This window comes from Zalophus californianus, chromosome 10 (genome assembly GCF_009762305.2).
Source record: "Zalophus californianus isolate mZalCal1 chromosome 10, mZalCal1.pri.v2, whole genome shotgun sequence".
In the NCBI taxonomy this organism is placed as follows: Eukaryota; Metazoa; Chordata; class Mammalia; order Carnivora; family Otariidae; genus Zalophus; species Zalophus californianus.
The window spans coordinates 38320231-38343421 of NC_045604.1; the positions used below are offsets into that span (position 1 = coordinate 38320231).

Genomic DNA, 23191 nt, shown 5'->3' on the forward strand with positions numbered 1-23191 from the left:
AATTCAAAATAATCAAGATGCCAACATAGCATATTTTGGGGTCACCTACCCTGAGCCCCAGTACAAGCATTATGAGTTTTTCTAAAATGTACATTGATTAGATTAGATTAATAATTCAGAAAGGTATGTGTGTGTTGTATCCAACAGTAATTCCCCATCATTATTTTACAATGCAATTATTTGTCACATAAGAAAGCCAATTTGAATAATTCTTAAGCCAACAATTCAAAGGTTACTCTCCCAGTGAAGATTTCAGGCTACATTCTAAGGTAGCCTATCCCCATTTTCCTGGATTTGCTCTGGTTTGCTCTCATGAGTTTAGGGTAGGCCACCACAGGATGTGATGCTTTAGCGTGAGCATTATTTGAGCCCCAAACAATCAGTGCACGTAAGCATGAGGGCATACCCAACGCTATAGGGTCTAACTGGCATGAGAAATATACTATAGGTGGTACCTGAGAGGCAAGATTGTCATAGAATGCTTGTAGCAATGCCATTATTTTCAGGGCAGTATAGATGTAAAGTTTTGTTAAAATTAGGTAGGCCTAGAGCTGGGGGTGTTGACAATATTAATTTCCAGGCTTTAAAGGATGGTAATGTCTCTGAAGGACAGGAAATGGGCTGGGGGCAGGGGGTCTCTGGGAGAAGAGCATACAGAGGTTTAACAAAGTCTACAAAATCAGGAATCCATTGGCTGCAATAGTCAGCTGCCCCCCCCCCCAAATTTACAGAATAACCACTTACTTGTTTTGGGGAGAGGGGTGAACAAAATTGACTCAAGGTGTTTTGGAGTCAACAGCTTTTGAATGCCCTGAGATATCTCAAGTCCTAAGTAGTTAACAGTTGTTTGCACCCATTGAAGTTTAAATCTGGAGGCTTGATGGCCTCATTCAGCCAGTGCCTTTAGGAGGATGAGGGAGTCTATAAGAGCTCCCTGCTTAGTTTGATTCCCCCCTGATTAGAATCAGAGGTGACAGGTAGAGATAAATCCTCTGAGCAGATGGTAGAGAAAGTCACATGAGTGTCAATTTAGAAATCCAATTCCTGATCCTCTGTTTTAAGGTTAATGGTGGGCTTTGGGGTGTGACTGATGCCTGGCTGACACTGTCATTTAAGGGGGAATTGTCTCTCAGGAGAAAAACAAATTTTCTCAGGATGATGGGGTTTAGGGAAATTGCTTCTTAAACTTTACTTTTTCTTAAGTACAGGACAATTTCTCTTCCAGTGACCTGCATTCTTGCAATATCTGTGATTGCCTGGGGGCAAATAGGAAGAGCTCTGAATGGGCCTTGAATTACTCTCAGTCATGCTTTCACCTTTCCAAAGACTCAAGTTGCAAAGCAAGAATTGCTGCTATGAGTTATTTTTTCCTCCTGCTTTCCTGCAAGCTCTTTTCAAAATAAGTAGCTGCCTCCATTATTATGCTTAGTGGTTGCCCTGACCAACTGACCAAGTGGATTTGTTATTTAATATCAGGGAGAAAATTTCCCACTAAAGCAGAAATTAAAAGATTCCTATGTTCCAGGGCTTCTGGATTTAACAGTTTGCCTTTGAAAAGTTTGTATAAAACATTCAACAGAGGCTTTTATGTGCTCTTCTTTCTAAGTACATCGTTCAACCTCAGACCAATTTACTTTGAGGGGGAACACCTCTAATATAGCTCCTATATTGAGGCCTTGGATATCAGCCTCCAGCTGAGCCGTTTCTGGGTCAGCCTGGGAAAGGCTCAGGTCATCTGTTTCCTCTCTGAGGGGGTTTTCTCCAGGGACCATCTAGCTTGTCTCCTAACCATCATATAATGATGGGTAGGAAGAACACCCCTTCATAGCCAGTCTAGGTCCCTGGGAGTGGGGTTGTAAATAACCACTAATCTTTCTAATTCGTCTCTAAATTTGGTAGGATCCTCCTGATGTGGATGGAGAACAAAGGCAAAAGAACAAAATTAAATTTACTTACAACTTACAGTCCATTGACAAGTCCTTGATACAGGCAGAGTGACATTCCTCTAGGAACTCAACTGCCTCGATGTTAATACTTTGATATGGGCAAAAGGCAACCTTAGCTTAACATTAACTCCAGGATCCTATAAGTCTTCTTTAACATACAAAAATCCCTCTGGAAACCTCCTTTATCTCTACCCACCACCCCAAGATATATGTTAGTGATCATCCTCCAAGGATGTGGCCCGCTAAGATACATCTGAAGGGTCTCATGACTAAGGTTTTACTAGACAGTAGTAAATGACCTTTTCCTAACAACAGCTAGCCCCTCAAGGTGCTGGAAACCTTGCTTCCAAATTCCTTAGAGACTTAAGCTATCCCTAACGCCCTCCCAACTTGAAAGTATATAATCAGCCACTCCTCATGACCCCAGTGCAGCTCTTTCTGCCTGCGGGTCCTATTCCTGTGCTTTACTAAAACCACCCTTTTTGCACAAAAGACACCTCAAGAATTCTTTCATGACTGTTCACTCCCGAACCCCAACATTTTCACATCACTCCAATAGCAGAGGTAAAGGGATTTTATAATTTAAAAGATCTGCTGCTGTCCTGGGGACATGAATTCTTTGCCCTAGGGGTCCAGGATACATCCACAAAGGACTTGGCACAGGAATGCCTGAAAATGGCAGAGGTTGATGACAGAGCCCTGGAAAGTAGGAGGAATTGAATTATAAGGGGTAGCAAAGCAAGCCTGGTTGCTCTTCCTGGGCACTTTTGCTAAATTCACTTCCTGACATTCAGTATTTACATAAGCAAACTGTATTCCCTGGGCCTGGAGATCAGGCAGAAGTGCTCTCTGCAAATCTCATGAAGAAAAGGAAATTATAACAGGCAGCTGGTTGTTAGAGGGTTTTTTTTCTGGGGAAGGTGGAGTTTCAGGATTTAAGGAAATTGGCTGAGGAGGTGGGGCTGGGTTTTGAGAAAGGGAGTTTAGACCAGGGGCCCAGATCCAAAATATCTAGAGGGTCAGGGACAGGGAGTGGGGGGATAAAGGAGAGCAAATGGGGGATTTATGTCAGATTTGTTTAATTTCTGTTCTGACTTTTGTTCTTTCATTTTATTGATTCCCTGAGGCTAGCTGTTAAAATTTTATTGTGTTTTCCTTTAAATTTGATCCTCCCATAAATACCAGAAGGGCAACTGCTTGGAATGAGAGTTCTCTAAAAAATTTTCCAAATATAGAAGTTTTTCCAACTCAGAAGACCCATCTTCTGGCCAGTAACGAGTAGGATCTCCATTAGTATATTTATTCCAATAGTGACACAATCCAATAAGCCTTTTTAAGGGAAGGCCTGGAGCTCATTTCCAAAGCTTAGAATAAATCTTTACCATGACCCAAGAGGTGTCCCTGCAGTGACTGTGGACAGTATAGCCCCCGTGATCCAAAACTTCACTCTATGTTCCAAAACTATGATAGCAAAGGCCTTCGCTGTTGCACAGGCAATAAGGGTGGTGTCGTGAAAACAGTGTCTCTGGTCTCCCACAGGAACGTGAAACACCTCCAGTCACAGATCACTAATCTGTGACGTGAGCAGGTGCTACTGAAATGGGACTTTTCCAGCACTAACAAGCAGCAAAGTTTGAGATAACAAATGCCCAGTACATTCTGGGACCCGTTTTGACAAACTCCTCTGATTGCTGACACAGCCAGCCCAAGAGCATGTCTTGGAACCCCACTCTATTCAACTGGCTACCAGGTACACCCCAGTAAGTGCACCCTCCAGATGGTGAAGACCAGAGAGCGTTCATAAAAATAAGCAACAGAGGCCTTTACTTTCATAGTCTGTCTTTGGAAATGAACTCTCTAGATCTTGTGAGGGTGGCATATTTTACACTCTCTTGTGGGATGCCTCTTGTATCCTTGGTTAAGCCGTAAGAAGGCTTAGGTTTGACTCACTATTGAGATGAATACATCCTACTCATCAATGGCCAGACAATGGATCTTCTGAATCAGAGAAACTTCAATGTTTGCAAAATTTAACAGGGCTCTCATCCTAAAGAATTGTCTTAATGGCATCTATGTAAAGCCAAATTCAAAAGTGGATACAAAAGAATGTAACAGCCTTTTACCAAAGGAATCCTTGGAAACCTTTTTCCAAGATGAAAAAAACAGAAATTAGAACAAAAATTAAAGCTCCACATGTAACATAAATTCCTCCTTCTTAATGATGTGGGAGCAGAAGGCAAGCTGAGGACAAAGCAGAAGCTGACACCCCACAACCCCCCGCCATGGGATATGGATGACATTCTTCAGACACTCCTGGCTGCCCTAAAGTTAAGGAACGGAAAAACGAATAGTTAATTCATAGAGATCACAATCCTGCAAGACAGGAGTCTCCCTCAGTTTACAAATGTATTAGCAATCTACAAGAACAAAGTATTTCTATCAATAATGTAGCTTCCTGGGTGCCTGGGTGGCTCAGTTGGTTAAGCGACTGCCTTCGGCTCAGGTCACGATCCTGGAGTCCTGGGATCGAGTGCCGCATCGGGCTCCCTGCTCAGCAGGGAGTCTGCTTCTCCCTCTGACCCTCTTCCCTCTCGTGCTATCTCTCATTCTCTCTCTCTCAAATAAAAATAAATAAAATCTTAAAAAAAGATTAAAAAAAAACTTTAAAAAAAAATAATGTAGCTTCCAGAAGGAAATGTAGATACAATTTAATGTCCTTAAAAAGGTGTGCCAGAAGATGGTGCATTTAATTGTTTGGATCTTGATGATGGGATTTTGGAATATACGTGAGGTTTGGTGGGGTGGAGTCCGGAGCCGATGACCAAGAAAGAATTCTTGAGACATCTTTGGTGCAAAAAGGTGGTTTTATTAAAGCATGGGGACAGGACCTGTGGGCAGAAAGAGCTGCTGCCCCGGGGTTGTGAGGGCTGACCCTGAAATAAAAGGTTGCTTTCAATTCCAGAGGTCACCCCTTTAGCTATGGCCTGGGAGATACAAATGAGAATGTTATCCTTCCAGGCCAACGCCAGAGTCAAGGAAAGGAAAAGGTGAAAGGGTTTCATGTTTAGTTCAGGTGTGAAGTCTTGATCTGTTGTCTTGGGCAGAAGCAGTTTACCTCAGTGCCAGCTACTTCCTTCCTTGCCAGTGTGATCTGGAGATCCCCAGCATCTGTAGAGGGGTCGGGGAGGGAGCCCTTCTTCAGCCGTGAAGTGTGTACCCAAGGCTCAATACCTTCTACTTTTGCAGCAGTGTTGGTCACCAGGAGCACTTGCTAAAGTCCCTTTCAATGGGGCTCAAGGGCTGTCTTTCTCTGATAACATTTTCAGAACACCTAATCATCAGGCTCTAAACTGGGACCAACAGAATCTTTTGAATTGGAATCTGGGGTGCCCCTTTTATTTTAAAGATTTTAGGGGCACCTGGATGGCTCAGTTGTTAAGCGTCTGCCTTCGGCTTGGGCCATGATCCCAGGGTCTTGGGATCGAGCCCCACATCGGGCTCCCTGCTTTATTTATTATAATAAATAATTTATTTGACAGAGAGAGACACAGCAAGAGAGGGAACACAAGCAGGGGGAGTGGGAGAGGGAGAAGCAGGCTTCCCATGGAGCAGGGAGCCCAATGTGGGGCTCGACCCCGGGATCATGAGCCAAAGGCAGATGCTTAATGACTGAGCCACCCAAGCGCCCCCAGGGAGCCTTCTTTAACCTGTGGATGATAGACATTAGAGACCTACAGTAGCTGGTCATGCTTTCATGAGACAACCAAGGTCAGCAGAAAGTAGTACACTGGTAGAATTTTAGGAAGTTTGTAAGGTTTTTATTAAGGCTCATGTGATTTGCCTGGTGAAGTGCCCCAATCACCAGAGATTATAGAAGGTGTACCCCAAGTGGGAAGTACATTTTTTTTACACATTCTTTTTTTTTTTTTTACCCATTGTAAAGTCACCTGACTTGCCATGGGAAACCCATATGGAAAAACATACAAACAGTTAACAGGAACATATTGATCACCCATATGAAGTGGCAGTTGAATGAAGTCCAGCCGTAGGTGTTCAAAGGGTCCAAAGGGAAGTCGTCTTGTCTGAGGCTGCTGGAGACAAAAACAATTTTTTTAGGATTATGCACCTGACAAGTCAGATATTGCTTGTGGACTGTTCTTGCACTATTATAAAAGTCTCCTCACCAATGTCTATTTGTAACTTGAGTCATCTTAAATTCCTTATGCTGGGTAAAGGAATGCAAAACCCAAAAAATGGGACTTGCCAGGGACCTGGGGAAAACCGAGCAGCTGTCTTGGTTTTCCCATATCCCTGACTGTTTAATTTACAGCCATTGTTCAATTTCTCAGATTCAGGATTGGACTATTGCTATGTTACAAGGGTACCGGGATGGCAAACGTCTGGTAGTGAGGGGCCATTGTTTGTAGAAGCAGAATGGGTTTTCACATGTGCCAAATCTTACAAATACAACATAAAGAAAACTTAGTATTACTTCTTATTTGGCAATGCTTCCTATATATTTTAACATATCAAATGAGCCTACTTAGTTTAGCAAATCTTTTGGAATATTCCAGGTTAAAAAGACTTAAGCAGACCAAAAGCCTAAACAAACAAACCAACAAAAAATACCCTTTGTCCTTTTAACAGAGAGAAAAACAAATTTTGATTTTGTACCAACTTACTTTTGATATTAAAACATACTCATTTTCATCTTAGTCCTGACCACCCATAAATTCCTTTCCAACGATTCCTTTTTCACAAATCTTTTGCAACTTCACTTTTTACGTTTGGATTTTGTCCTGAGGTTTCCATCTTTAAATAACCAGCCTCACTTTAGGACGGGATTACTTTCTTCTCTCTCAACTAAAATGTATTCCCATCCCTCTTACTTATTTTAACCAAAAATACACATCTTACTTCTTTTGCATGGAGTGTTGTTTCCCTTACTAGAATTTTTTGGCTCTTAGAAACCTTAATTTCGGGCGCCTGGGTGGCTCAGTTGGTTAGGCAGCTGCCTTGGCTCAGGTCATGATCCTGGAGTCCCAGGATTAAGTCCCACCTCGGGCTCCCTGCTCAGTGGGGAGTCTGCCTCTCCTTCTGACCCTCTCCCCTCTCATGCTCTCTCTTGCTCTCTCTCTCTCAAATAAATAAGTAGAATCTTAAAAAAAAAAGAAACCCTTAATTTCTAGTGAAAGCTATTAAATAAGCAATGATGAACTCTGTTACACCAGTATTTTTTTTTAAGTTGGTATACTGATGAATATATTTCACAATTTTTAGAAATGTACTTTTTCATAGTATAATCTTTTTCTTTTTGAAGATTTGATTTTTAAGTAATCTCTACCCCCAACATGGGGCTCAAACTCACAACCCTAAGATCAAGAGTCGCATGTTCTCTCCCAACTGAGCCAGTCAGCCACCCCCCATCATATAATATTTAATAAATCCCAAGCATGTTTACTAACAGACCCAAACATATCTTTAGTTTCTCTGTAATAAGGAAGCCAAAAAGCAAATAAATCTATGTCCAGTAATTGACATTTCAGTATTTTATATTATTTAGAAATGATCTAGATATTTAATGAATTTAACTTAATTTATCATTTAACATAACTCAGCAAAACTTTAGGGTTTTAGGTTACCAAAAAGATTTGGGAGACTACTTAAAAGTTTACCTAAAATTTTATTTTATTTTATTTTATTTACACCTATTTAATTTACTTGTTTTTAATAATTATGTTTAGATTACCCCCAAAAAACTTCATGAGACATCAAGGTCAGTTAATTCTCCCAAGCTGGGTTTTTCTTTTCTTCTTCTTCTTTTTTTTTCAACATTTTATTTATTTATTTTTTTTTTAAGATTTTTTAAATTTATTTTTGAGAGAGAGAGAGAGAGCATGTGGGAGCACAAGCCGGGGTTGGGGTGGGGAGGGACAGAGGGAGAAGCAGACTCCCCAGCTGAGCAGGGAGCCCCATATGGGACTCAATCCTAGGACCCTGGGATCATGACCTGAGCTGAAGTCATACGCTTAAACAACTGAGACACCCAGATGCCCCCCCTTTTTTTTACATTTTATAACAGAGATCACATCAACTTATTTGACTTTTTGTAAACCCAGGCAGAATTAAATTTTTAATTTTAATGCTGTTAACTCTAAAGACACATCTATTTCAATTAAACCAACAACCCAAACCAGTATTTTTCCAGATCACGAGAACTTGAAAAAAACACATTTTGGTTAGTTTTTATCTTTCTGAGAGTTTTAGATGTCCAGTCCTTACAAGCACTTGCCTGGGCAAATTAATTTTAGCAGCACCATCTGGAGGTAGAACAGTAGCTCCCATTTACTACATATATGCAGACAGAGAGACATACACACAGATAGTTGCAAAGACCCTACAGTGGAGGATCTTTGTGGAGAAAATTTTTAAGATTTCTATGTGTCCCTTGAATTAATCTTAAGGAGATTCTACTGGAGTTTGGGCACAAGGGTCCTTTCAGCAGTTTGTATGTGAAAAGGGGTTCTTTCCCTCTTTTCTCTTTCAGTCTCAGGCAATTGTGAGCTGTGTTTGTTTTAAATACGTGATAAGATGTATGACTCTAAGCGACAGAGAAAGAATGCAAGGTTTTTTGTTTTTGTTTTTTTTTTTTTTGAAGGATTTTGGTTTCCTAAAGCCAATAGTTTAAAGTCATGTAATAGGGGAAGTTTTGGGATTGGTAAAAGAATAGGTGAACTTTGAATTGCCTTTAGAGTTGCATTTCTAGTTTTGTAATCTACTCAACTACATTGTCTTCAATTTACTTTTTCCCTTTGCGTACATAGTTTTAACTTTAGATATTTTTGGCAGTATTGAATAACTCCCCTTTGGTGTAAGAGGGGTCCTCAGACAGGATGCAAAGGATATTTATTACTTTCCCCAAATCCAGAGTTGCTCCCAATGAGAGCCAAAAGAGAGAATCAGCATGTCCCAGGCAGGCGGAAAGCCAGGCCCCGTTGTGAAAATGAGTCAAGCAAGAAGACAGTAGCTTTCCCTGGGAGAGAAAGGATCAGTAGTCAGTAGGTCTGGATTTGGAAAGGAAGGGACAATGGAAATGTTATTGTCTTCTCTTGACTGTGCACCACAGACAGAGATTCGGAAGAGCTGATTCTGATAAGGAATTTCGCCCTTTGTGGGCTTCTGCCAGTTTTTCTGGGATCCCCTCTGCAGGTATTTACCAGTTTCTCTTTGGCTGTTTAAGGAAATAACATAGCAGTGTTCCAGAAAATTCCTTAGTTTTGACAACTCTAGGAGGGACCCATATAGGGACTCTACTTTGAAGGGAGATATGGGGGTGTCTGTAAGGCCATTCACTTGGTAGACTTTTGTTCATGGTTGTGTAGTCTGTTTAGAGATAGAAAAACAATTTAGGCAGAGAATTAGTAGAATGAGCACTCCAAAGAGGAAAAGAGAGAAGCAGTAGGAGTTACATCAGTCTTACGGTGTTTTAAGTACCGTTACAGCTTTAATTTTTCATTAGCCTTTTGCACCGAGAGTCATTTGATGAAACTCCTTTGGAATTTTGAAAACCTTTTGGAGGCTTCTGCTTGCCAATTAAAACAGGTGTCCCATTCTGCTTAATTTGGGAACCTTTTCAAGTGCACTTCTTAAATGATTGTAGCTAATTGGAACCTTCCCCATCCTGGTTATTGTTCTTCTCTGTTGTAATTCTCCTAAGGGCTGGCAGCACTTTGGCAGGACCTTGGCCGCAAATAGAGTTAACCAACATTTTTGTCCACGCTTATTTTGGGGTCTTCAACCTGATGGTTACTGACCGAAGTTCCTCAGGACACAAAACCAGCTTAGTAAGATTTGCTGTTTTTGCTACACATCTACAACTTCCCGGACTATAGCTCTTAGACATAAAATGTGCTGAAAGGTGGCACACTTGACTCTAGGATTTAAGGATCCCATTAGCTAAGCCTTTGGGTTTCTTAGAGCCAAAGTAATACTTAAAAGGAACATGCCACTGGATTGGGGGTTGTGTTTGACAGTGTACCTCATTGCATTGAAATTTTCTTGAGGTTGGCAGGTGACCCAGTGTCAATCTAACCCATTCTGTGACCCACTTATCCTATCACAGGAGTCTTCTTGAGGTGGCCAGAGCTCCAGCAGCCTTTAAATGCTTGACCCATGCCCACCGATTTTTGTGGCTTTTTGGCCTCTGAGATCCCCTCTAGCAGTAGCCTTTATCTCCATAAAACAAGACAAACAAACATGTGCACCTTAAAGTATTGGCAGTTACCAAGAGATGTTACTTCATCTTGACGACAAGAAGGCCCTGTGCGCATACCATCAATTCCCATGGAACCTTGGTGAGGTTTTTCCCCCCAGGGGATCTATGGTCTGAAAGGTCTAGGGCCTTGGCTCTGGGCAGAACTTTCTGCCAGCTCAGTCAGGCTTCCAAGCAAAACTGCCAGCCCTCGTGAGCTCTAGGCAGAACTGACAGCTCAGAACCAAGAGGAACTCACCTATAGCCCTTGGAAATGTGAGAAAGAGAGTGAACTCAAAGTTTTTGTGGGTACCGCACCTGTATTTCTTGTTGTCCCCAAATGCTGCCAGAAGTTCACTTTGGATCCCATCACTGCCACCAAATCTGTTAATTAACAAAAATTCAACTGAGGAAATTTTTGAAGGTGTAATTGGCTTTATTTAATCAATTCATGAATCAGGCAGCATCCCATCTAGCAAGTAGAGGGGAGCTCCAAAGGGCTGCAGGAAAGGAAAAAGGTTTTTAAGGGGAGAGAGGAAGTGGGTAAAAAGGAAATTATTAGCAAAGAATCCATTGTTTTAGGAAAGGTCACCCTCCTAAGTAAACTTCCTAGTGCTGACCAGGAAATTCCCCTTTTTTTTTTTTTTAAAGATTTTATTTATTTATTTGACAGAGAGAGAGAGATACACAGCGAGGGAGGGAACACAAGAAGGGGGAGTAGGAGAGGGAGATGCAGGCTTCCCACGGAGCAGGGAGCCCGATGTGGGGCTCGATCCCAGGACCCTGAGATCATGACCTGAGCCGAAGGCAGACGCTTAACGACTGAGCCACCCAGGCGCCCCAGGAAATTCCCATGTTGACTGGTTAAAAATTCTGGGGGGTTAAAGAAACTGCAGTCAGGTTAGGTATTAAGGCTTGGTTTACTGACATGGGGCCTTAACCTACATAACACCATTTTGGGCCTGTGGTTTTCTTTTTACCAATCCAGAGAAATAAAGCAAATTGGAGCTAATGTAACTGGGTGGGCAGATCAACCCCTTGTTATTCCTTGGGGGAAAAAATGGAGAGCAATTATCCTTATATTACAAATCTTTACTAAATTAAAAAATGCAGCTCTAGAGGCAATGCAAAGTCCATCTATTCCTTTTTACCAGTCCTAAAACTTCCCCTATTTTTCTCATAAGGCTTGTAAAATTATTGGCCTTAAAAAACCAAAGTCCTTCTTGGAGGAACTTATTCTTTCTCTGTCCTTTCAAGATATGAATCTTACCTTGTATTTGAAATATAAACACCCCGGGAGGTATCTAAAACAATGCCAACCCTCAGACTACATGGGGGACCGGGTTAGGGACCTTTTAAAAAATACAAAGTGCTCCACAGCTTCTATAAGATTACTTGTCAAGGACGAATATAAATCATGTGCCTTCTCCACAAATATTATGAGTAAAAAGCTGTAGCTATCCAAGCAGATAAACTTAACTTACAAACTAGTGAGTTTTTATATTGTTATACCTGATTCATAGCTAAAATTTTAAAATGGAAAGCTATAAAAACCTCTGCTTTATACATTATAAATATGGTATTTTTCTACCTCCTGATAGTATTACCAAAATTAATTTGTAAGAGAGCTCTATTTAATTGGCCTAAAATTAAGCATTTCTAAATCTCAAACATATAATAGAAAGTAACCTGTTTTTCAAGTTCCTGTGATCTAGGAAAATTTTCAGTAAATAAAAGCTAAGTTTAAATTTGTTGGTTTAATTAATATAAGAAATACAGACAGCCAACAGACACATGAAAAGATGTTCAACATCACTCATCATCAGGGACGTGCAAATCAAAACTACAATGAGATATTACCTCACCCTATCGTAATGGCTTAAATCAAAAACATAAGAAACAACACGTGCTGGTGAGGATCTGGAGAAAAAGGACCCTTCATGCACTGTTGGTGGGAATGTAAACTGATGCAGCCAGTGTGGAAACAGTATGGAAGTTTGTCAAAAAATTAAAAATAGAACTACCATATGATCCAGGAATCACACTACTGGGTATTTACCCAAAGAAAATGAAAATGCTAATTTGAAAAGATATATGCACTCCTATGTTTGTTGCAATATTATTTACAACAGCTAAGATGGAAACAACCCAAGTGTCCTGCCATAGATGAACGGATAAAGAAGATGTGATATATATGTAATATATACAATGGAATATTATATAACACACAATATATGCAATGGAATATTACTCAGCCATACAAAGAATGAAATCTTCCCGTTTGCAATGACATGGATGGACCTAGAGGATATAACACTAAGTGGAATAAAGTCAGTCAGACAAAGACAAATATCAGATGATTTCACTCATATGTGGAAGTTATGAAAGAAAACAAATGAACAAACAGAAAAAAAGAGACAAACAAACCACAGACTCTTTTTTTACGGTTTTATTAATTTATTACTATTATTTTTTAAAGATTTTATTTATTTATTTGGCAGAGAGAGACACAGCGAGAGAGGGAACACAAGCAGGGGGAGTGGGAGAGGGAGAAGCAGGCTTCCCGCTGAGCAGGGAGCCCGATGCGGGGCTCCATCCCGGGACCCTGGGACCATGACCTGAGCCGAAGGCAGATGCTTAACGACTGAGCCACCTAGGTGCCCCAAAACCACAGACTCTTTTTTTTTTTTTTTTTAAGATTTTATTTATTTATTTGAGATAGAGAGCACGAGAGGGAAGAGGGTCAGAGGGAGAAGCAGGCTCCCTGCTCTGCGGGACTCAATCCCGGGACTCCAGGATCATGACCTGAGCCGAAGGCAGTCGATTAACCAACTGAGCCACCCAGGCGCCCCACAGACTCTTAAATACAGAAAACTGATGGTTACCAGAGGGGAGCGGGGTGGGATGGGTGAGATAGGTGAAGGGGATTAAGAGCACACTTATTGTGATGAGCACTGAGTAATGTATAGAATTGTCAACTCACTATATTGTACACCTGAAACTAATGTAACATTGTATGTTAATTACACTTCAATTAAAAAAGAGGAAAAAAGTGTGATGCAGATGCTGAAAAAAATATATAGACATGTCTTTAGAGTTATTGGCATAAAGTATGATACTTTTCCACTTTGGTTTACTAAAAGTCAAACAAGCTCATGTTATCTTTGTTACCAAAAGTGCCAGCAAAAAGTAACTTAAGATGATGGCTAACTGCTTTAATGTCTCGTGAAATTTTCATAAGCAAGCTAAGTATGATTATTAATAAATGAATTAAATAGATGTAAATATCCATAAAACTAGGTAAGTTTCTGAAACTAATGAAAAGACTGAATTCAAGCAGACCAAGAATTATATGGGACTAAATGAACTGATGAGGACGATTATAATTTTTATGACTTTTTATTTAAAATATAGTTGGTTCTTTAATCTTCTGTTTTCCAGATAGAAGGAAGCCTTTCCTCTTAAGCTAACTATGACTTACAGCAATTTGGTAAATTACACCTTTGTAAGCAGAATTGAAATATCTTTTTCTCCCTACCTGATCTCTCCAGAATTCAGAAACACTCAGTGAATATTCTTATATTCTATGGCAATATAGTTATTTGCCCAAGTTCAATAAGAATCTGTTCTCCTTGTAACAGGACACAATTGGAAGCTGGTTATATTACAGAGGCTTTGCCTGGAATGTCATATTTAAAAGAGGCATGCATAGACTCAGGTATAGCTTTAAGGAACTAAGGTTCACTTTATGGAGTCAATTAAACCCCTTGGAAATATCACCTTGGTACCTTGCTCACAGAGTTCCCAGCAGCTTTATCAGATGAGTAAGGAAGGTCACTTCCTGGCAGGTGCAAGTACCTCAGGATTTTTGGGAGACACCAAGAAGAGAGGAATTAACCCAAATCTATAGGTATTACAAGACTCATGGCAAGTATTTGGTTTGACCTCTTCACCTTGAGAAGTTGTTAAGAGTTCAACCTGGAGATGCCTTATGAAAAGTTCCAGGAAGCAAATTTAAAGGAGCGTAAATGATCAGTTGCTATTCTTGCTAGTCTTTATGTAAATAATCAGGCCAAATTTATTCAAAGTAGACTTATTTTGCAAACAGATTAGTCTTAATTTGGCTATCTTTGGTAGAAATGACAGTATTTATAAATAGAAAAATTACGTTTCAATAACACATCTTTGTGGATATTAGAAGCTAATACTATTCATCACAAACTGGACTGGAGCCTAAAGTCTTCTAGCTACAAATCTCCAAACTCCTATTTCCAATTTTTCCCCTACTATCCTGTCTTAGGATCATTAAGAGCTAAAACTGTGCTTTTCCCAAAGCCATGCAAACTAAATTTGGACAACCTGATACATGAACTTCAGGGGAATTACCACAATAGCTCATGTATGGACCATCCTTGTTGCCTGTTGCTGTGGGGGCCACTCAGAAAAATTACCAGAGACATTCAACCTGCAAACTAGGAAAGTATCAGATGATCCATGGCTGCCTTCACTCCATCTCGAAATGCGTAAGCCTGACATCTAGAAATCTTCTCAACTGGTTACCCTCAGAACTCAGAAACTGGTTTAAAATGTACTCTAACCATTAACCCATTAACTGTTGTTTTTCTTTGTTCCCACAGAAATGCCTCTTATTCAATACCTAATTATTTGCATAATACAGGCCTAACTTTGGGAGTCTATCTGCAAAATGACCTACTGAAAGGAATTTACTGAACTGACCTATTGTTAGGACCAAGAATCTAGTTCGATGAGATGAAACAATCTACCAGTTCGACTTCTGGACGATGAACCTTCTTGGGGAAATTTCAAAGGCAGGACTGTAGGGAAGTGAAATCTGCCACCCCAAAATGTGTCTCTTTAGCTCAACAAGGAGGAATTTGTAATCATGGGTGAAAAATGTCACTTCTATGTCTAACTTCAACCTGTTAAAAGAAAAGATTAGTAATTTTCATCAGATAAATTAAATTTACCCTCTATATGGGACTGACCTATTCCCAGGAGTAGGAGACTGGTCTAACGGGGTGTGGGGTAATGGGCTTCAATTTGTTCTTTTCTGTTTGTTTATCCTCATTCTATTTGTTGTTTTCTCCCTTTATGGATCTCTTGCCACTCAGCTACTAACTTTCCACACCCACCAGCTCAGCTTTCAATATGTGAAACTTACTAAGAAAGCCTCAGAGGAAGAAACTGTTGAGGTTCAGGGCAGGCCACCCAGGATGTGCTGCTTTGGCATGCGGATTATTTTGAAATCAAGGCCCAAAAGGCACAGGAAGAACCTTTGACCTTCCCCCTGTCAACCTTACAAATAAAATAGTCAGTTACTTTATTTGGGAATGGCAGAGGAATTGCAATTCAGGACAAGCAAGCTATGGTGAGCCACAGGCAAGTCCAAAGAGACAAAGGGAAGGTTAGCTTTTATTAGGTTTTAGAAGGAAATTGGGGAGGGTTATTTTGAACAAAACTTCATTGGAGAAGAACAAGAGTTTGGGGTTGTGGAGGGCTCTCATTGGCTGTAAACAGTGACTAACGCATTGTTGCTGGGGCACAGAGGGCTCTTTCTTATTTTTCTTAAGAGCAGGAGATAAATACCTAGGTAGAAAATGTCCTCCCTTGTCAAGATAATTCTTATCTTCTTTTTCCCTACTGGTTATTCAGGCTGCAAGGATGTGTGAGAGCTCCCCACCCTTCCCCCACCCCCATCAGGGCTTTGAGACTCCATTTGAAATGAGGTTTCCTTTACTCATTTTCACACCCCTAACTTTCTAAAAGAATTGAAATAGAGGACCTGCTCCACAGACAACTACATGATAATATGGACTAGGTGTGGTAGGAAGGGAGGAACCAAGCCAAGATTGTTAAAATTCCTGTGTCCCAGTGTTTCTGTATGGCCCAGAAAACATCTGTTCACCAGACATTTGCTCTGTTTCATCTTCCTGTGAATTACTTCCTTTCTTTTGAATTACTAAACCCCTACCCCTTCTCCTTAGTTTGGGATGACATATATACTTCATTTTGCCTGACTGCTTTGGAATGTCTTATGTTTATGTGGATTCCCCATGTGTACATTAATTAACTTTGTTTTCTCCTGTTAATCTGTCTTACATTGTTTTAATATTTTAATATTTTTAACTAAGAGGGTAAGGGGGAAATTTTCCCCTCCCCGATAGCTACTCACTTCAAACCTCACCAAGGTCTTACTTCATTCCTACTCTAAGGTTATAAGATACAACACCAGGCATGCACAATCATGGCCAAATATGTAAACTTGAATTTAAAGTGTGTTTAGGAGGGAGAGGGAAGATGGTGAAAGAATAGGGAACCTGTACTTCATCTGGTCCCTTGAATTCAGCTAGTTATCTATCCACTCATTCTGAACACCTGTGAACTCAACTGGCGATCTAAGAAAAGAATGGCTGCAATTCTACAAATAGAAAAGAGACCGCTTTTTGCAAGGTAGGAGGTGCAGAGATGCGAATCTGAGGGGAAGATAAACGACGGAGGGGATGGAGCCTCCAGAAGCCGGCTACCGGAAAGTGATATAGCCCCGGAGTGCAAAATTGGAACTTTTAGAGGTCTGCTTCTGTGAGGGACGTCCCTGCCTGAAAGGTGCTCAGGTGGCAAATTGGGCAGAATCCTAGGTGGGACAGTGTGGTCTCAGGATCCCCGGGGTCACAGAAGGACCAGGGGTGCCTGAGTGTGGCAGAGCTCCCAAGCATTAGAGTGGGGAAACTGGCTACAATTAGTGAGCCCCTGAGTGGCCTCTCAGCTGGATGTGGCCATAAACTGGGAGTGTGGCATGACTGTGCAACTGCTCTCCAAGCAGAGGTCCAGCAAGCGACAACCCCTGGGAGACCCTGCTCCTTCCCCCAGGGGAGCGGCGGCGCAGGTGCGTGCAGGATCCGGCAACAGCTTCCCGAGTAGGGGCCTAGCCAGCCGTAGGGCCCCTGTGAGACCCCGCTCCCCTCCCTGGGAGCATTGATGCAGGGTGCACCGCAGGAGTCTGCGGGGTTTGGCGCACATGAAAGGGACTGACTGCCTTTCCCGGAGGGTGCACTGAAGAGTGGGAGCCACGACTGTCTAGCTCTGGGTCTGGAGATCAGGTGCTACCATTTTTACTTTTTTTTTTTTTTTCATCCTCTAAAGCGGCAGGAAAAGTCTTCAGGGAACAAAAGCCACATTGAGCAACGAGAAGCAGCTTACACTGAGCCAGAACCCCTGGCAAGGGGTGCTGCAACTCTGCCCAGGCAAAGACACCTGAGAATCAGTGCAACAAGCCTCTCGCCCAGAAGATCAGCAGGAACATTAGGCAAATACCAAGTTTACGGATCATTCAGAACTGAAAAACTCCTGTGCTGGGGAAAATAGTATATAGAAATTGAGGGTTTTTTTCTCATGAGTCTTTAGTCTTTCAGTTTAAAATTTTCTTTTTCTTTTTCCTTTTTTTCCCTATTCAATTTGTTTCTTATTTTATCAACTCTTTGTTTTTAAGTCTTTTTTTTAATTTTCATTTTTACATTTACATTTTATAGATATATTCTTCATTTTTGGCTTCCTTTCACTGCTTTTATATATATATATAAAAGTTTTTCTTTCTTTATAATTTTGGGATTTAGTATCTTCTAACAAACAGACCAAAATATACCCAGGACCAAGTGGATCACCCTGTTTTGTCCACCTGTGAGATTATATTCTCTCTTTTTACCTTCTTTTTCTTTTTCTTTTCTTTTCTTTTTTGGTTTCTTACCTCTTCAGATTTGTCTAGGGTGTATTTTTCTGGGGTCATAGTTGATATTTTTGACTTTGTTCTCTTTGTCATTTATTCCTGTCTGGACAAAATGACTAGAAGAAGTTCACAGCAAAAGAACCCGAGGTAATACTCTCTGCCATAGAGCTAATTGATACGGATATAATAAAATGTCAGAAATTGAATTCAGAATAACAATTATATAGTTACTAGCTGGGTTTGAAAAAAAGCATAGAAGACACTAGAGAATCTCTTAGTGCAGAAATAAAATCTAATCAGGCCGAAGTTAAAATTCCTTTAACTGAGATGCAGTCGAAAATGGATGCTCTAACAGCTAGCGTAAATGAGGCAGAAGAGAGAGTCACTGACATAGAAGATAAAATGATAGAAGGGAAGGAAGCTGAGGAAAAGAGAGGAAAACAACTAATGGACCATGAGGGGAGGCTTCAGGAAATCAGCAATACCATAAAATGAAACAATATTAGAATTATTGAGTCCCAGAGGAAGAAGAAAGAGAGGGAGACAAGGTACATTTGAGCAAATCATAGCTGAGAATTTCCCTAATCTGGGGAAGGAAATAGGCATTCAAGTCCAGGAGACACAGAGAATCCCCCTCAAAAATCAATAAAAATAGATCAACACCCTGACATATAATAGTGAAGCTTGCCAATTTCAGAGATAAAGAGAAAATCCTGAAAGCAGCTCAAGACAAGAGCTCCCTAACCTACAAGGGTGGGAATATTAGACTGGCAGCAGACCTACCATAGAGACCTGGCAGGCCAGAAAGGGCTGGCATGATATATTCAGGGCACTAAATGAGAAAAACATGCAGCCAAGAATACTTTATCCAGCAAAGCTGTCATTCAGAATGGAAGAAGAAATAAAGAGCTTCCAGGACAAACAGAAACTAAAAGAATTTGTAATCACTAAACCAGCCCTGCAAGAAATATTAAAGGGGATCCTGTAAGCAAAGAGAGCCCAAAAGTAACATAGACCACAAAGGAACAGAGACAATATACAGAAACAGTGACTTTACAGATAATAAAATGGCACTAAATTAGTATCTTTTGATAGTTACGCTGAAGTAAATGGGCTAAATGCTCCAATCAAAAGACACAGGGTATCAGACTGGACAAAAAAGCAAGACCCATCAATATGCTGTCTATAAGAGACTCATTTTAGACCCAAAGACACCTCCAGATTGAAAGTGAGAGGAGTGGAGGACCATTTATCATGCTAATGGACATCCAAAAAAAGCTGGGGTAGCAACCTTATATCAGACAAATTAGATTTTAAACCAAAGACTGTAGTAAGGGATGAAGAGGGACACTATATCATACTTACAGGGTCTATCCAACAGGAAGATCTAACATTATAAATATTTATGCTCCTAACTTGGGAGCAGCCAATTATATAAACCAATTAATAATAAAACTAAAGAAACACATTGGGGGGTGCCTGGGTGGCTCAGTCGGTTGGGCATCTGCCTTTGGCTCAGGTCATGATCCCAGGGTCCTGGGATCAAGCCCCGCATCAGGCTCCTTGCCTGGCGGGGAGCCTGCTTCTCCCTCTCCCTCTGCCTGCAGCTCCCCCTGCTTGTGCTCTGTGTGTGTGTGTGTGTGTGTGTTAAATAAATAAATACAACCTTTAAAAAAAAACACATTGATAATAATACAATAATAGTAGCAGACTTTAACACCCCACTCACAGCAATGGACAGATCATCTAAGCAGGAGATCAACAAGGAAACAAGGACTTTGAATGACACACTGGACCAGATGGACCTCACAGATACATATAGAGGATTCTATACTAAAGCAACAAAATACACATTCTTCTCAAGTGTACATGGAACATTCTCCAGAATAAATCACATACTGGGTCACAAATCAGGTCTCATCTGGTACCAAAACATTGGTATTATTCCCTATGTATTTTCAGACCACAATGCTTTGAAACTTGAACTCAATCACAAGAAGAAATTTGGAAGGAACTCAAATACTTCGAGGTTAAAGAGCATCCTACTAAAGAATGAATGGGTCAACCAGGAAATTAGAGAAGAACTTAAAAAATTCATGGAAACAAATGAAAATGAAAACACAACTGTTCAAAACCTTTGGGATGAAGCAAAGGCATTCCTAAGAGGGAAGTACATAGCAATACAAGCCTTTCTCAAAAAATTAGAAAAGTCTTAAATACACAAGCTAACCTACACCTAAAGAAGCTGGAGAAAGAATAGCAAATAAAGCCTAAACCTGGAAGAAGAAAAGAAATAATAAAGATTAGAGCAGAAATCAATGGAATAGAAACCAAAAGAAGAGTAGAACAGATCAATGAAACTAAAAGCTGGCTCTTTGAAAGAATAAGACTGATAAACGCCTAGCCAGACTTATCAAAAAGAAAAGAGAAAGGGCCCAAATTAATAAAATCATGAACGAAAGAGGAGAGATCACAACTAACACCAAGGAAATACAAACAATTTTAAGAACATTTTATGAGCAGCTATATGCCAACAAATCAGGCAATCTGGAAGAAATACATGCACTTCTAGAAACTTATAAACTACCAAAACTGAAACAGGAAGAAATAGAAAACCTGAACAGACCCATAACCAGTAAGGAAATTGAAGCAGTAATCAAACATCTCCCAACAAACAAGAGTCCAGGGCCAGGTGGCTTCCGGGGGATTTCTACCAAACATTTAAAGAACTAATACCTATTCTTCTGAAACTGTTTCAAAAAAATAGAAATGGAAGGAAAACTTCCAAACTTCTTCTATGAGGCCAGCATTACCTTGGACCCAAAATCAGAAAAAAAACCCACCAAAAAGGAGAATTACAGACCAATATTCCTGATGAACATGGATGCCAAAATTCTCACCAAGATACTAGCCAATAGGATCCAACAGTACATTAAAAGGATTATTCACCACGACCAAATGGGATTTATTCCTGGGCTGCAAGGGTGGTTCAACATTCGCAAATCAATCAATGTGACACATCACATTAATAAAGGAAGGACAAGAACCATATGATCCTCTCAATTGAAGCAGACAAAGCATTTAACAAAATACAGCATCCTTTCTTGATTAAAACTCTCCACAGTGTAGGAATAGAGGGAACATACCTCAATATCACAAAAGCCATCTACGAAAAGCCCACAGTGAATATCATTCTCAACGGGGAAAACCTGCAATTTTTTCCCCCAAGGTCAGGAACAGGATAGGGATGCCCATTCTCACCACTGTTGTTCAATATAGTACTAGAAGTCCTAGCATCTGCAATCAGACAACAAAAAGAAATAAAAGGCATTCAAATTGGCAAAGAAGTCAAACTCTCTCTCTTCGCAGATTACATGATACTTTATATGGAAAACCCAAAAGATTCCACCACAAAATTGCTAGAACTCAAACAGGAATTCAGAAACATGGCAGGATGTAAAATCAATGCACAAAAAGCAGTTGCATCTTCAGGGGATGGGATAATTGAGTGATGGGCATTAAGGAGGGCACGTGATATGATGAGCACTTGGTGGTATACACAACTGATGAATTATTGGATACTACATCGGAAACTAATGATATGTGTTGGCTAATTGAATTTAAATTTAAAAAGAAGAAATCAGGGGCGCCTGGGTGGCTCAGTTGGTTAAGCAACTGCCTTCGGCTCAGATCATGATCCTGGAGTCCCGGGATTGAGTCCCGCATCAGGCTCCCTACTGCTCAGCAGGGAGTCTGCTTCTCCCTCTGACCCTCCCCCCTCTCATGTGCTCTCTCTCTCTTTCTCGCTCTCTCAAATAAATAAATAAATAAAATCTTTAAAAAAAAAGAAATCAGTTGCATTTCTATACACTAACAATGAGACAGAAGAATCAAAAATTAAGGAGTTGATCCCATTTACAATTGTGTCAAAAACCATAAGATACCTAGGAACAAACCTAACCAAAGAGGTAAAGGATCTGTACTCTAGAAACTATAGAACACTTATGAAAGAAATTGAGGAAAACACAAAGAAATGGGAAAACATTCCATGTTCATGGATTGGAAGAATAAATATTGTTAAAATATATATGCTACCCAGAGCAATATACACATTCAATACAATCCCTATCAAAATACCATTGACATTTTTCACAGAGCTGAAACAAATAATCCTAAAATTTGTATGGAACCGGAAAGGACCCCGAATAGCCAGAGGAATGATGGAAAAGAAAACCAAAGCTGGTGGCATCACAGTGCCTGACTTCAAGCTATATTACAAAGCTGTGATCATCAAGACAACACGGTATTGGCACAAAAACAGACACGTAGATCAGTGGAACAGAATAGAGAACCCAGAAATTGACCCTCAACTCTATGGTCAACTAATCTTCAACAAAGCAGGAAAGAATATCCAATGGAAAAAGGACAGTCTCTTCAACAAATGGTGTTTGGAAAATTGGACAGCCACATGTAGAAGAATGAAACTGGACCATTTTCTTACACCACATACACAAAGATATGCTCAAAACGGATGAAAGACCTAAATGTTAGACAGGAGTCCATCAAAATCCTAAAGGAGAACACAGGCAGCAACCTCTTCGACCTCAGCCGCAGCAGCTTCTTCCTAGAAACATCGCCAAAGGCAAGGGAAGCAAGGGCAAAAATGAACTATTGGGATTTCATCAAGATAAAAAGCTTTTGCACAGCAAAAGAAACAGTCCACAAAACCAAAAGACAACTGACAGAATGGGAGAAGATATTTGCAAATGACATATCAGATAAAGGCCTAGTATCCAAGATCTGTAAAGAACTTATCAAACTCAACACACAAAAAACAAACAATCCAGCCAAGAAATGGGCAGAAGACATGAACAGACATTTCTCCAAAGAAGACATACAAATGGCCAACAGACACACTTGGCATCAGGGAAATACAAATCAAAACCACAATGAGATACCACCTCACACCAGTCAGAATGGCTAAAATTCACAAGTCAGGAAACAACAAATGTTGGCAAGGATACAGAGAAAGGGGAACCCCCTTACACTGTTGGTGAGAATGCAAGCTGGTGCAGCCACTCTGGAAAACAGTATGGAGGTTCCTCAAGAAGTTAAAAAGAGAGCTACCCTACAACCCAGCAATTGCACTAGTAGGTATTTACCCCAAAGATACAAATGTAGTGATCTGAAGGGGCCCCTGAATCCCAATGTTTATAGCAGCAATGTCCACAATAGCCAAACTGTGGAAAGAGC

At 40.4% G+C, this 23191-nt stretch overlaps 1 protein-coding gene across 3 annotated transcripts in view; it reads right to left on the reverse strand.

Annotated features, from left to right (window-relative positions):
• Nucleotides 1-23191, reverse strand: part of SPATA45 (spermatogenesis associated 45) — a 42808-nt gene that overhangs the window by 13984 nt on the left and 5633 nt on the right. Inside the window, exons 2-3 of one of the 3 annotated variants that reach the window (XM_027611988.2) lie at nucleotides 10516-10581; nucleotides 5931-6037 (exon numbers count right to left, since the gene is read on the reverse strand). The gene's annotated coding sequence lies outside the window, so the exon portion shown is untranslated. Of the gene's footprint in view, nucleotides 1-4800; nucleotides 5115-5930; nucleotides 6038-10515; nucleotides 10582-23191 lie in introns of those variants that run through there. The other 2 variants (XR_003523106.1, XR_004819372.1) reach the window with 2 other exon arrangements.